The sequence below is a fragment of the Cherax quadricarinatus genome, chromosome 76 (assembly GCF_038502225.1).
Source record: "Cherax quadricarinatus isolate ZL_2023a chromosome 76, ASM3850222v1, whole genome shotgun sequence".
Lineage (NCBI taxonomy): Eukaryota > Metazoa > Arthropoda > Malacostraca > Decapoda > Parastacidae > Cherax > Cherax quadricarinatus.
This window is the reverse complement of record NC_091367.1, coordinates 17,317,384-17,334,514: the sequence shown is the minus strand read 5'-3', so window position 1 is coordinate 17,334,514 and position 17,131 is coordinate 17,317,384.

Genomic DNA, 17,131 nt, shown 5'->3' with positions numbered 1-17,131 from the left:
TCTCTCCTGTTCTCCAGTGTCGTCAGGTTGATTTCCCTTAACCTCTCCTCGTAGGACATACCTCTTAGCTCTGGGACTAGTCTTGTTGCAAACCTTTGCACTTTCTCTAGTTTCTTTACGTGCTTGGCTAGGTGTGGGTTCCAAACTGGTGCCGCATACTCCAATATGGGCCTAACGTACACAGTGTACAGGGTTCTGAATGATTCCTTATTAAGATGTCGGAATGCTGTTCTGAGGTTTGCTAGGCGCCCATATGCTGCAGCAGTTATTTGGTTGATGTGCGCTTCAGGAGATGTGCCTGGTGTTATACTCACCCCAAGATCTTTTTCCTTGAGTGAGGTTTGTAGTCTCTGGCCCCCTAGACTGTACTCCGTCTGCGGTCTTCTTTGCCCTTCCCCAATCTTCATGACTTTGCACTTGGTGGGATTGAACTCCAGGAGCCAATTGCTGGACCAGGTCTGCAGCCTGTCCAGATCCCTTTGTAGTTCTGCCTGGTCTTCGATCGAGTGAATTCTTCTCATCAACTTCACGTCATCTGCAAACAGGGACACCTCAGAGTCTATTCCTTCCGTCATGTCGTTCACAAATACTAGAAACAGCACTGGTCCTAGGACTGACCCCTGTGGGACCCCGCTGGTCACAGGTGCCCACTCTGACACCTCGCCACGTACCATGACTCGCTGCTGTCTTCCTGTCAAGTATTCCCTGATCCATTGTAGTGCCTTCCCTGTTATCCCTGCTTGGTCCTCCAGTTTTTGTACCAATCTCTTGTGTGGAACTGTGTCAAACGCCTTCTTGCAGTCCAAGAAAATGCAATCCACCCACCCCTCTCTCTCTTGCCTTACTGCTGTCACCATGTGTGTGTGTGTGTGTGTGTGTGTGTGTGTGTGTGTGTGTGTGTACTTGCCCATTTGTACTCATCTATTGTGGTTGCAGGGGTCGAGTCATAGCTCCTGGCCCCGCCTCTTCACTGATCGCTACTAGGTCCTCTCTCCCTCTGCTCCATGACCTTTATCATGCCTCGTCTTAAAACTATGTATGGTTCCTGCCTCCACTACATCACTTGCTAGACTATTCCACTTCCTGACATCTCTATGACTAAAGAAATACTATCATCCCTTTGACTCATCTGAGTCTTCAACTTCCAAATGTGGCCCCTTGTTTCTGTTTCCCATTTCTGGAACATCCTGTCTCTGTCCACCTTGTCAATTCCTCGTAGTATTTTGTATGACTTTATCACGTCTTCCCTCACCCTCCTGTCCTCCAGTGTTGTCAAACCACTTTCCTTAGCCTGCGGAACAGTCGGTGACAATTACCGTGTTATGATCCATAACTGAGTTGACATCCTCTTTCCTACGTTCGCCCTAGTGAACTTTTCACTACCAGTGTATACCACTCCTAGTTCTGCCATTTCTGGAAGAACTATACAAAAACCCGACCAAATTTGAAACTGGTCTGCAACAAGTCAGTACCATCGTCAACATACGTTAGCTTCCCTCCAAGCTAAATAAGTTGAGAAGCTAGAGCAACGCATGTTAAAAATATTATTTGCTTCAGTGAATGGGGCAACCGGTCTTCCTAACCTTACGTCGCTTGTTAACTTGGGCTCAACGTCGTCTGTAAGACAACGTAAACACTCAGATGTCGGAGTCTCTCCTTCTGTGCCAACAACTTTCATCTCCACACATTAATGTATTTGTTTCCATATATTGAATGTCACAATATACTACATACCTTAAACAGACAATAAACTACCCTAAATAATGAGCAGTGAGAAATTCACTTTAAAAATACTATAATGTCGTAGTGGGTAACTAAACGATAATAAACATTTGTCAGTGCTAATTAATGATCTACATGGAGATAGAAACTCAGAAGATTGATTGATGTATATATTTCGATCCACTTCTGGGATCCATTTTCTGAAGACGGTCCCAGAAGGGGTCGAAATATACAGATCAATTAATCTTCTGAGTTTCTGTCTCCACGTTGTTTATTATTGACTATAATGACGTTAGTGTTAGGGGAGAGGATACACTAATTAAAACATCACTAAAATATATCCAATAAATTCTTCGTGAGGTCGCGATGTACGTCTCTTAAGTGTGTATATACGCTGAGGAGTTTACATTAATCCTGGCTTAAGGGATTAAAGTGTTTCCGACTGGTGGTAAACAGTTTATATGATGCATGAATGACCCTCGTGTATTCAGTAACCTTCAAAACTGATTAACTAAACAAATGACATTGTCTGCACGTCATGACAAGAATAACACTTGTTCCAATAAATGCTGAAAATAAAGTCAATAATTATGAAGATTTTTCATTAAATAAAAGAGAATAGAGAGAGATAAACCGGACAAAGCGGAGTAGGAAAGCCACTTGAGAAATATAACGAATCAACGAGAAATGTAGCACAGCCTCTGTCCGGAGAGCTACTGAAATGTTCTTACTGCAAAGTGAGAAGTGAAGCGGCGAATGGGGCAGCGAGTGCTGCAGTGAGTGAAGCAGTGAGTGGAACAGCGAGTGCTGCAGTGAGTGAAGCAGTGAGTGCTGCAGTGAAACAGTGAGTGGAACAGCGAGTGCTGCAGTGAGTGAAGCAGTGAGTGGAACAGTGAGTGGAGCAGTGAGTGGAACAGTGAGTGGAACAGTAAGTGGAACAGTGAGTGAAGCAGTATAACAGTGAGTGGAACAGTGAGTGAAGCAGTAAGTGGAACAGTGAGTGGAGCAGTAAGTGGAACAGTGAGTGGAGCAGTGAGTGGAGCAGTGAGTGGAGCAGTGAGTGGAGCAGTGAGTGGAGCAGTGAGTGGAACAGTGAGTGGAACAGTGAGTGGAACAGTGAGTGGAGCAGTATAACAGTGAGTGGAACAGTGAGTGAAGCAGTATAACAGTGAGTGGAACAGTGAGTGGAGCAGTATAACAGTGAGTGGAACAGTGAGTGGAGCAGTAAGTGGAGCAGTGAGTGGAACAGTGAGTGGAACAGTGAGTGGAACAGTGAGTGGAACAGTGAGTGGAACAGTGAGTGGAACAGTGAATGAAACAGTTCAATAAGTTTAGCAATTTAGTTTGTGGAACAATGAGCGGGGATGAATAATGAGTGGGAATGAACAACGAGTGGGGATGAATAATGAGCGAGGATGAACAATGAGCGAGGATGAACAATTAGCGAGGATGAACAATAAGCGAGGATGAACAATGAGCGAGGATGAACAATGAGCGGGGATGAACAATGAGCGAGGATGAACAATGAGCGAGGATGAACAATGAGCGAGGATGAACAATGAGCGAGGATCAACAATGAGCGAGGATGAACAATGAGCGAGGATGAACAATGAGCGAGGATGAACAATGAGCGAGGATGAACAATGAGCGGGGATCAACAATGAGCGAGGATGAACAATGAGCGAGGATGAACAATGAGCGGGGATCAACAATGAGCGAGGATGAACAATGAGCGAGGATGAACAATGAGCGAGGATGAACAATGAGCGAGGATGAACAATGAGCGAGGATGAACAATGAGCGAGGATGAACAATGAGCGAGGATGAACAATGAGCGAGGATGAACAATGAGCGGGGATGAACAATGAGCGAGGATGAACAATGAGCGGGGATGAACAATGAGCGAGGATGAACAATGAGCGAGGATGAACAATGAGCGAGGATGAACAATGAGCGGGGATCAACAATGAGCGAGGATGAACAATGAGCGGGGATGAACAATGAGCGAGGATGAACAATGAGCGAGGATGAACAATGAGCGAGGATGAACAATGAGCGAGGATGAACAATGAGCGAGGATGAACAATGAGCGAGGATGAACAATGAGCGAGGATGAACAATGAGCGAGGATGAACAATGAGCGGGGATCAACAATGAGCGAGGATGAACAATGAGCGGGGATGAACAATGAGCGAGGATGAACAATGAGCGAGGATGAACAATGAGCGAGGATGAACAATGAGCGAGGATGAACAATGAGCGGGGATGAACAATGAGCGAGGATGAACAATGAGCGAGGATGAACAATGAGCGGGGATCAACAATGAGCGAGGACAATGAGCGAGGATGAACAATGAGCGAGGATGAACAATGAGCGAGGATGATGAACAATGAGCGAGGATGAACAATGAGCGAGGATGAACAATGAGCGAGGATGAACAATGAGCGAGGATGAACAATGAGCGAGGATGAACAATGAGCGAGGATGAACAATGAGCGAGGATGAACAATGAGCGAGGATGAACAATGAGCGGGGATGAACAATGAGCGAGGATGAACAATGAGCGAGGATGAACAATGAGCGAGGATGAACAATGAGCGAGGATGAACAATGAGCGAGGATGAACAATGAGCGAGGATGAACAATGAGCGAGGATGAACAATGAGCGAGGATGAACAATGAGCGAGGATGAACAATGAGCGGGGATCAACAATGAGCGAGGATGAACAATGAGCGAGGATGAACAATGAGCGAGGATGAACAATGAGCGAGGATGAACAATGAGCGAGGATGAACAATGAGCGAGGATGAACAATGAGCGAGGATGAACAATGAGCGAGGATGAACAATGAGCGAGGATGAACAATGAGCGAGGATGAACAATGAGCGAGGATGAACAATGAGCGAGGATGAACAATGAGCGAGGATGAACAATGAGCGAGGATGAACAATGAGCGAGGATGAACAATGAGCGAGGATGAACAATGAGCGAGGATGAACAATGAGCGAGGATGAACAATGAGCGGGGATCAACAATGAGCGAGGATGAACAATGAGCGAGGATGAACAATGAGCGGGGATCAACAATGAGCGAGGATGAACAATGAGCGAGGATGAACAATGAGCGAGGATGAACAATGAGCGGGGATGAACAATGAGCGAGGATGAACAATGAGCGGGGATGAACAATGAGCGAGGATGAACAATGAGCGAGGATGAACAATGAGCGGGGATCAACAATGAGCGAGGATGAACAATGAGCGAGGATGAACAATGAGCGAGGATGAACAATGAGCGAGAGCGAGGATGAACAATGAGCGAGGATGAACAATGAGCGATGATCATCAATGAGCGAGGATGAACAATGAGCGGGGATGAACAATGAGCGAGGATGAACAATGAGCGAGGATGAACAATGAGCGAGGATGAACAATGAGCGAGGATGAACAACAGGATGAGAGGATGAACAATGAGCGAGGATGAACAATGAGCGAGGATGAACAATGAGCGAGGATGAACAATGAGCGAGGATGAACAATGAGCGAGGATGAACAATGAGCGAGGATGAACAATGAGCGAGGATGAACAATGAGCGAGGATGAACAATGAGCGAGGATGAACAATGAGCGAGGATGAACAATGAGCGAGGATGAACAATGAGCGAGGATGAACAATGAGCGAGGATGAACAATGAGCGAGGATGAACAATGAGCGAGGATGAACAATGAGCGAGGATGAACAATGAGCGAGGATGAACAATGAGCGAGGATGAACAATGAGCGAGGATGAACAATGAGCGAGGATGAACAATGAGCGAGGATGAACAATGAGCGGGGATCAACAATGAGCGAGGATGAACAATGAGCGAGGATGAACAATGAGCGGGGATGAACAATGAGCGAGGATGAACAATGAGCGAGGATGAACAATGAGCGAGGATGAACAATGAGCGAGGATGAACAATGAGCGAGGATGAACAATGAGCGAGGATGAACAATGAGCGAGGATGAGCGAGGATGAACAATGAGCGAGGATGAACAATGGCGAGGATGAACAATGAGCGAGGATGAACAATGAGCGAGGATGAACAATGAGCGAGGATGAACAATGAGCGAGGATGAACAATGAGCGAGGATGAACAATGAGCGAGGATGAACAATGAGCGAGGATGAACAATGAGCGAGGATGAACAATGAGCGAGGATGAACAATGAGCGAGGATGGAGCGGGGATCAACAATGAGCGAGGATGAACAATGAGCGAGGATGAACAATGAGCGAGGATGAACAATGAGCGGGGATGAACAATGAGCGAGGATGAACAATGAGCGAGGATGAACAATGAGCGAGGATGAACAATGAGCGGGGATGAACAATGAGCGAGGATGAACAATGAGCGAGGATGAACAATGAGCGAGGATGAACAATGAGCGAGGATGAACAATGAGCGAGGATGAACAATGAGCGGGGATGAACAATGAGCGAGGATGAACAATGAGCGAGGATGAACAATGAGCGAGGATGAACAATGAGCGGGGATCAACAATGAGCGAGGATGAACAATGAGCGGGGATCAACAATGAGCGAGGATGAACAATGAGCGAGGATGAACAATGAGCGAGGATGAACAATGAGCGAGGATGAACAATGAGCGAGGATGAACAATGAGCGGGGATCAACAATGAGTGGAGACGTACTCTCTCGTGTGTGAACTCTGATATGTACACACTCGCTTGCACATGGATATACACACAGTCTCACCCTCTGGTGTGCACACTGACACTTTCACGTGCACACACAATGTGCACACACACACACACACAGGGATGTGCACACCCATGCTTTCACAAAAAAGTACACTCGCTGACACCTAACAGTGCTTGCTGGCTTACTAAATACCGTGCACTCTCGCTTACACATTGATATCTACACAGGAGCCAGGAGCTGTGAATCAACCCTTGCGGCCACTAATAGGTGAGTAAGGATAAAAACACAAACGTACTAATAAAACAAGATAAAATAAGTTTTATTAAACCATTTAATTAAACCGTTTAATTACAACGTACTTGTATAAATATTTTGTATGGTACATAACTCACGGTGTATGAACGTGTATGATTTCCCGGCTCATACACCCCAAGCAATGTATTAAATGTATACACAGTGTATGTTTTGCTTCTCATGCACACATCACGATGTATCAGTGTGTATGTATTACCTGCACTTTCACACGTCACAGTGTATCATTGTGTATGTATTCTCCGCTCATCCATGTATCACGACGTATGTAAGGAAGGAAAACAGGTACACATCCCTGATAAGAAAAGCAATAACAGAAGCATAAGAGCGTCAGGCCAGAAAAATAAGGGGAAATATTCACCTTGGTGCAGAAATAGATCCCGGGTCACACGAGCATAAAATATTTTTCAGACTGAGAGCTGCTGCTGCCAGGGTGAGCTGGAGCGTGTTCGCTCACCCTATAAAGTCAACACTCGGCTCAGCATATTTTCTCAGCTCTCACTGCAGGGAGGAACATAGTCACTGGAATGTGCTTCTCTACTACAGAAGTCTCCCTCTCTCTCTCTCTCTCTCTCTCTCTCTCTCTCTCTCTCTCTCTCTCTCTCTCTCTCTCTCTCTCTCTCTCTCTCTCTCTCTCTCTCTCGCTTTCTCTCGCTTTCTCTCACTTTCTCTCACTTTCTCTCACTTTCTCACTCTCACTTTCTTTCTCCGTCTCTCTTTCACTCTCTATTTCTCTCTATCCCACACACACATACACACGCATTCACATGCATGCCGCATAAACACACACAAAAATATATTCATACACACACATGACATGATGGCAAGGACAGAGGAGAATACAAGCAGATGTGGACCACAAAAGGCTACAAATGGATCTGGACCGGCTGCAGGCATGGTCCATCATGTGGCGCTTATAGTTTAACTTCAGCAAGTAAAAAGTTATGAAGTTTGGGGAAGGGCAAAGAAAACCGCAGACAGAGTACAGGCTCGAGGAACGAAGGCTACAAACATCACTCAGGAAGGCTCTTAGGGTGAGTATTGAGTCAAACATTTCGCCTGTGTTGGGCACCAACCAAATACGTTCTGCAGCAAATACGCTTCTAGAAAATCCAAGACTAGCTTTTAGACTTCTAAGCAAAGTCATTCACGATGCTAAACCGTGTACGTCAGGTTCACATTGGAGTGCGCAGCATCAGTATGGAACCCACACCTGGTCACTAAATGTCTGAAGCCCAGCAAGAGAGGCATTCTTCTCCAGTCATTCCAAATTTATTAACTATTTAGATTTATCATATCTGCATCTACATTGGCTAAACTTACTGGACACAGTCATGTAGATACGATGCATCAATAGATGTATTCTCAGTGATATTTAACATGTAATAGGATAATCGTACTATTTAACACACAAAATTGGCAAAGGACCATATAAGCACTTCAGGAACACTCGCAGGATTCTTCAAAATCAAAAATAACAATGGTGAATGTTTGAAGTCAGTCGGAAGAGGCTTTTGAAAATTATAGAACTAATTTCAAGATTCCTGGAAAAGTCTATAAAACATTAACAAGAGGGCGGGTGCGTACGCCGCAAGTACATGAATCTTCACCCCTCCCCCCTCCTTCCATCAGGTATAGTAAACCAGTAAACCAACAGGTACATCCCCTCCCCTTGCTTCCATCAGGTACAGTAAACCAACAGGTACATCCCCTCCCCTTCCTTCCATCAGGTACAGTAAACCAGTAAAGTAAACTAACAGGTACATCCCCTTCCTTTCCTTCCATCGGGTACAGTAAACCAGTAAACCAACAGGTACATCCCCTCCCCCTCCTTCCATCGGGTACAGTAAACCAACAATGAATTTTTGATACTGATCGGATGCAGCGGTCTCAAGAGATGAACGAATCTTTGAAAAAGGAAAAAGGAAAAATTCAGACAACCACTGGAAAGTCCCCTTCGGGGAAACTTAAATTAAAAAATAATTTTTGACTGAGATGTATTTGAGGGGAACTTTTCAATGTGGAGAAGAGACAAAGATGAGAACAAATGAGGGACGTAGCAATGTTGGTAAAATAAATAATTCTAGCTAATTATTAAGAAATCAAAAACACATTTCATAATTTTTTGCTTAAAGAACCAAAGTGATGATGAGAAACTCAGATTTTTACAAACAGGAACAACTATTTAATCAAACTTGGGACCGAGAAAAGTTTTAGGAGATAAAGTATTATATACCATAATAAGGTAATGGAATTGTAGATGATTGACCAGGAAATGAAAAAAAAAAAACTTTCTCTAACTGAAGTGTTTATTAGACTTTAAGAGGACTTTTTTTTGAGAGTTCCCATATTAAAATCTAATTAGGAAACTAAAATTTTGATGAGAGTACATGACAAAGAGATGACAGAGGACTTGAAAGTCCATGTCAAGTAACCTGCTGAGTATAACCGTCTACTTATACTCGGTGGCCTGGTGGCTAAAGCTCCCGCTTCACACACGGAGGGCCCGGGTTCGATTCCCGGCGGGTGGAAACATTTCGACACGTTTCCTTACACCTGTTGTCCTGTTCACCTAGCAGCAAATAGGTACCTGGGTGTTAGTCGACTGGTGTGGGTCACATCCTGGGGGACAAGATTAAGGACCCCAATGGAAATAAGTTAGACAGTCCTCGATGACGCACTGACTTTCTTGGGTTATCCTGGGTGGCTAACCCTCCGGGGTTAAAAATCCGAACGAAATCTTATCTTATCTCTTACCATCGTGTCTTATCTACCGTATTTCGCGGCTTATAAGACTTGTTTTAGTTTCAATGGTTCGGCATCGGACATAACTGAGAGAGCTACAGTCCAACCTAAACTCATAGCTCCCGTCACTGACCTTCCATGACGCAGGCTGGTTTTTGGAGATATGAAAAAATGCGTCTAATAAGCCGCGAAATATGGTATTTTATGCCGGCTTCTACCGACATAAAAACACGGGGATGGGGGGGGGGGATCATACCATATTGGAAAACGACGGAATTTAGTGGAGAGACTACAGCTACTTTTATTAATGTAATTATCATCTAAACTACTCTTGTTACTCCGTCACTAACAGAATTAACCTTTTGCACTTACAACATAAGCGGGTAATTTATTCCATTCTGCTTTCCATACGTTCGTGTTTCATCTTCTGTCTCGCAGCTTCATTCCATTGTTTCGAATTATGGAATCATTCAGCATTACATATAAATATTCATGTCAAAACCATTCGGTATCTTCAAAGTTTTGAGTAAAATCTCCTCGGTAGTCTCCGTTTCCTCAGAAAATAAATGCATATACTGATTGTTATAAGTCTATCTTCACAGTGTTTGTTTCTGAGTGATGACGTAAGTTACATACCCCTTCTTGGTATCCTTGTATCATTGTCGTTTGTGTAATCTGGAGATCAAAACTGGATGACATATTCAACATGGGTTCTAACGGGTGCATTATAAAAGTCAATATTCAACATAGGTTCTAACAGGTGTATTATGAAAGTCAGTATGGTGTCTGGTGTTGTGAGCAGGAAGTTCCGAGGTTTGAAACCATTACTTGGTGCTTTTTAAATATTAACTTTGAAGGAATTCAGGGAAACCGGTTATTTTCATACAGTCCGACTTGAGTCCTGGAAATGGGAAGTACAGTGCCTGCACTTTAAAGGAGGGGTTTGGGATATTGGCAGTTTGGAGGGATATGTTGTGTATCTTTATATGTATATGCTTCTAAACTGTTGTATTCTGAGCACCTCTGCAAAAACAATGATAATGTGTGATGATTACTCAAAGGTAATCTCCAATTTCGGTTAGTTTGTTACCAGATACTGTGTATTCATAAAACAAACCACAGTACAGGTGGGGGTTGAATCCATGGAATCCATGAATCCCCAATGGAAATAAGTCACTCTGTCTGACTTTTTTGGGTTATCCTAGGTTCTCTACACATATGCTGCTATGTATGATAATTCTATGTAACTGTATTGTGTATACCTGAATAAATTTACTTACTTACTTACTTAAGTGAGTCGTAAAGCTCGAGGCCACCAAGCAAACCGCTCGGCCAGCTGGCTACATTAAGATTCATCCAACTAGGTATGGAAGAAATCACAATAAAACGCATGATTTTAAATATGAGGAGATACCAGAGCGAACATACGAAATAAAACCTGAGCGCTTTCATGTGCTTCCTATTCGGAGGAATAGAAAGCTGAGGCAAAAGAAGCAGATTTTAAATGTTAAACCCTGAGGTGGCACCTCCGAGAAGGTGACAACGCTTCACACAAACCTATCCCGCACAAAACTAACTCACACATACATTTTTCCAGCATTAAATAAAATTGTTCGCCTGACAAGGAACACACACTATATTTTGTGAAAAATATTTTTACCTTAAAGATTATGAACAATATTCCGGACTATAAAACTGTCAAGTTTATACATTCCAGAACACAGATTTGAAGTATGTTGTGCATCGTTTTTGATAAGAGATGATTCCACAATATTTTGTTGAACTATAGAATTACAGGGAAGTAATTCTTTGGCATTAGTCCAATCTGAATAATGGCCTGTATCTCGTATACGAATGAACAAATCACTGGTTTCTTCTCCAATAGATATTGCCTATTAATGTTGTTTAACTCTGGTCTCATGAGATTTGCCAGTTCGTCCTCAATAAAAGGTATCACCACATTTGCTCCTGGAACAAGACAAATATTAATCAACTGTTGTAAATTAAGAAAACAAATGGATATGAAGGGATAGAAAATTATTTTTCTTCATAGAGTAAAAGACAAATAAACTAAACACAAGTGGTAAGACCTGCAACCATTGAAAACAATAAAAAATATATATAATTAAAAATTGGCTGACGACTTGACACTACAGGCACAAATCTGGTCCTGAAGTTTAAAACTGGTAGTTATAAACACACACACACACACACACACACACACACACACACACACTCTTAAAAGCACACAAACATATACACATACGTACACACACACACTCACGCACTGGAATGGCTGGAAGGCAAGTTCATGAGGAATAACAGAAGGGAAAGGGGAAGGATATAGCGACCCGTATAGATGGTGATCTGGAAAGTGAAAGCAAAAGAACCAAGACACTTGCAATAAAACCCTGAAAACAGAAGTGGCTGTTCAGCACGCAATTCAGACAGCAACAATCCAAGGAACAAATACTGGTGTCGGTATTCAGGATTATTACAATAATTTTTTTGCCATAATCCTTGCCAGAGTAAATACACTATACAGAAACCAGTACCAAAGAAAAGTTGTTGATAAAGTGACACCTAATATTTACAGAGGATTTCACCCACGAGTACGAGGCGCAGAGTTATCGTTTACTTAAGATATACAAACAAAAGGGTTGCAATTACCGGAGTACCAACTCGGGGCCTCATACGAGTGAAACGCCATGAATGTATGAAATAGTTTATTGTAGATCAGGGGAAAGCTGGAAGAGTCAGTTGACTGCTGTAGTTTATGGGAATGTAAAAGCAAAACGAGACCAGTGAAGGTTGAAATAATGAAAAATTCTTCTTGAAAAATTACATATTAATGTAAATACGCGAGATATAAGTCATGAGGAGATAGCAAAGTCGCAGCAAAACAGTGATGACAAAATTTATGATACGGTGAGCAGCTAGGAGTCAAATGCAAAATATGGATGACACATTTATCATTGTCATGGACTTACTGAAGATGGAAGTGACGAGGATAGTGTTGGAGGGCAAAACACTAGAGAAGGAATTAATGAGGGAGAAGAATATAAGAAAAGACGAAGTAGGGGGAATACGAGAAGAACTAATGAGGGGGAATACGAGTTTACGAATGGAGGAAGGAGGAAAGAGTGAGAAAGAGTAACACATGAGAGGAGGCAGTGAGAGAAGGAAATGAACTAGGGAAGGAAGTAGTAAGAGAGGGAAATGAACTAGGGAAGGAAGCAGAAAGTGACAGGGAAATAAATTAAGGAAGGAAGTGGTGAGTTAGGGGAACACACAAGTTAAGAAAGTGGTGGAAGCAGACTTCATACATGAATTCATATCTAAATACAGCAAAGCCTTCGGCGCTGAGGATGCATCACATTGGCTGATTAATTGTTAGCAGCCGATGCTTGAAGTGGTCGAGCTGCGTCCAGCCACATGCATTCTCGCTTGTCCTAGGCAACTTACATCTTCTCTCTACACACTATGTAGCTTAGGATATGGAGATAAATGGTATAAAATACTGACACGATGGAAAAATAGACACAAATGCAGTATAATGCGATCCACTATCGAATACATTTCGCCCACACAGTGGGCTTTACCAAATTACAAACAGATCTACCTGAGCATATAGTACATGACGTGAAGAGTCAGGGGGCGGAATGCTGAAAAGATGTTCGATTTGAGAAGGACATTCACGGAACTGGCAAGTAGGTTTGTTGCTGTCTAGGATTACAATGAGCACGTTTACTAGCAAAAGGTTTAGCTGTGTTGTAAAGTCGTTGTTCTTGTTGAAATTATTACATATACAGATATTTGATTCAAAGATCCTGCTGTACTGAATGTTTTCTTCGCTGTAATTAATTAAATGACTGTAGAAATTTCGGTGTAAAACACAGGCATTCCTGAAATCGTCCATTCTCCTGGCGTATGGGTGTTATGAAATACGTGATTGAAAGCCTCTGGATATTCGCCCACATATAATTGGTTGCAGTCGTTGAAAGGGATTACGTATACCCCTGCAGAGGATTGAAATTGGTGATGCCTTTGATGATGGTGGATGTTGAAATACTTGGAATGCTGTTTTGATAAAGATGTTGGAGACGTGTATGGCAACGGAGTTGGTGGGGAGGACTATGTATCTCCTCTTGGTGGTCTCATGCCTGAGTGAGTTGAAGATGTTATGAGTAATGAGGATAGTTTTGAGGACAGTACAGTTTAGAAAATACTTTCGATGAAAGGGAATTCTTCATCAAGAAATTCACTACAAAAAATTTGGAGGGTACTAAGGAAGAAGCCTTTGATTACACCACGTTTAGTTTTGGTGTCGTGGTGAGAGTAGAGGTGGAGAAAATTGTGTTCGTTAGTTGGTTTACGGTAGACTTTAAATCGAAGTTCGTGGTCAGTTTTGCAGAGAACATCAAGGAAAGCAAGTGTCGTCGACTTCTTCTAGCTTATGCTGGACTGAGGGCTCGACCTGGTTGAACTTGTGTTGGAGAGCGGGAAGGTTGAAGCTTCTGGGAGTTATGATGAGAAAGTCGTCAGCGTAATCGAGCTTCTAAATGTTGTTCCAGGTATGGGTTCGTCAGTACAACACTAAGTGGGGACCCCATGGGCAGTCTAAAAGTAAGTTGAAAAAAAGATAATTTTCAAAAGAGAAACAAGTGTAACCAAGACACAGTTCAACAAGGTCGATGAAATCGCTGGCTGGAACAGCAGGGTCGATGAAATCGTCAATTTTCCAGCAAAGGAGATCGATGGCTTGTGTAATAGTTACTTGGTAAATAGGGTTGTCAAGTCTAGGCTGGAGAGTTTCTTGCTCCAGATGTTAATGTGGCGGATGCGACTGAAATCACCAGTGTGTTTAAGATGTACTCGACTGATTGTGCCCAAGAGTTTAGAGGAAGAATCTTTAAAAGTTGGTGTGGAGCAGTGCCTATTTCAGAGATGGGCCTCAGTGGAATTCCTGGCTTGTGAGTTTTCGGCAGATCGTCCTTTCTGGCTGGTTTAGGGTTGCTGACAATAGTGTTCAGAAGTTTCTTCGCTTGTTGTGAGTCCTTTTAGCAGAAGACACAAACATCAGGATCACCAGCGCTGTTAACGTAGGTGGCATGGAACAAAACTCTCGTTCTAATAAATGACCCAGACACCTACAAAACTCTCACAGCAAACCAAGTGAGAACCTAACCAAACCTTTTCTTCCCAAGGCTCGCCTCAATATGAGGGACTCATAACAAATGAAGAAACTTGTTCACACCACTGTGCCCTTCACTATGCTTCCTGTATATACTAATGTACTCTCTACTCAAGTAGAGCCGTTTGTGACTTGATGAAGCCTACCATGTGAGCGAAACGTACACAAAAAAAGGCATTATACTGCATTTGTGCCTATTTTTCCATAGCCTAACCTATATTATCCTAGAGAACTAGCTTATCACTCAACTGTCTACACAAACCTTCCTCAGAGACCTAATCTACCAATCCACACTACATATTTTAGCCTGGCCTATCCTGGGTAACTATCCTATTATTCCAGGCACTCTATAGCTTAGCCTCACCTATTCTAGAAAATTAATCTAACACTCAAAATACGATACATTCGACGATATATAGCATTCACTGAACTATATATATAAAGAACTGACTTCCCATTCCACAAACTACTTAGTCTAGTTTGATATTTTTAACAGTTAATCCGCCACTTCCAGTGTTAAATAATTTGTTGTCTTGAGATAAGGCTATAATATATCCCGTTTTAAAAGTTCTCTCCCGAAGTCCCGACCAGTTTGTCATTTTGTCCCGGACGGAAACATCGAAACAATAAAAATAAAAAGGAGAAATATGAAAAACGGAAATTTCAATAAATTTGCTACACTGCGCAGGTCTGCGCTTGAAGTATTCACCTCAGCCGACAGTTGACGCTGCTGTCACTCTCGGCACGACGCTCGTCCATGTCACAAGTATCCATGAAATTCTCTCTTGTTTACCTTCGGCAGTATAGTACTAACTGTAAGTTTGTAAATGATTTTCATCATTCCCTTAAATTTTCATTATTTTTTTTTAAGAGGTAATGCCGCAATGTACTTTTTTCATTCTGTTGTTCTTAATTAATAAATTGGTACATTTTAGCTCTTATTTGTTTGCATTAAAGAAAATATACCTGCTTTATATTTCGTATATATGTGTTTTTAAAAACCTTAAAGATTTCCCAGTTTGAGTTCAAGAAAATAAAGTAAGCCTATTTTGAGAGCAACACTAAACGATTTTAATAAATATAACGAAGTTTTGGTCGCTATCCAGCAATACAGACATTAATTAAATCCACTGTTCTGGTCGAAGTTAATATCAATTATTTTATCAGTGTTTCCTGTGTAAGGTAATTTAAATAACTTCCACCAACCATGATAGGACTTTATATACATAAAAAAAGAATGTTTTAATCCGTAAATCACACAAAAATAATTAATCTAGCTAATTAAGAAATTGTGCACCAGGAAGAGATTGGAAATAATTGGGAAATAAACTTCTGAGATATACTTTCATATTGCACTCGGGTGGAAAACCCGAGAGGTAATGGTGGGTTTGCGTGTGTGCGTGTGAGACTCTGACCACATATGTTCCTGTGTACTCACTTAGATCTCATCTATTTGTGAAGGAATATTTTTCTAATCTTTGCTACGCTATGTGTTTTTTTTCAGTTAAGAATTGTGGTCTCGTGTTCTCACTGTTTATGGTGCTCAGTAATTTACTTTATTCATTTTCGTGGTGTTTATAATTTTTTCCCCTGTTAACTAACCGAGTATTTCTTCTTAACACTGTGAGTTATTTTGTAGCAAATATTAAAATTTTTCTCTTATTAATATTGTTTGGTTGGAACACAATACTTCAAATGCATGACTCACGAAATCATAATGACACGATTGCAAACAAACCATACCACGGGTGGGGTTTGAACCTGCGACAGTCTGGAGTTCTGAGACTCCCTGACCGCGGGTTCAAACCCCCACCCGTGGTATGGTTTCTTCAAACGCATGTTAAGTCTCTCAACCCCCCTTTCAAATCATTGTTTTAAGCATTTCTCCCTACAAATTTTTAAAGATGGTCTGATATGCTTGCGTGATTCTTAGTATTGTATCAATGAGATCTTCGCGTGACAATCTCTTACCAATAGTTAATTATTTCCAGATCCCTCTAGCAGCATTTTTGTACGCTAGTTTATTTTTCCTACCACTTCCATTACGTGACACTTATCTATGTTAAATACTGTCAACAGTCTTCAACTCTACTTTCTCGATTTAACAAAATCTTACATTATATATTTTTTTTATTTATAAAAACAGTTTCAGGGGAAGAAATGCTCCTTGTGGAACGCCTCTGGCAGTGGTTTGCAATAAACACATTCATATAATAATTTAATATTGTTTTTTAACAATGTGTCTTCCAACCAGTGAAGAAATTTGTCTTCATTAAAAGTGTATCATATGATGTTTAACCTTCAATATAACTTCATATCAGACGATGTTTCGCCAAAATAGGGTTTTTATATTAGATGACGTTTCCCCCTAAACATGGCTTTAATTCTAGCGATATTTCTCCCTGGATAGGGCAATATTAAGTAATTTTGATTTCTGTTTTTCCAATGCTAG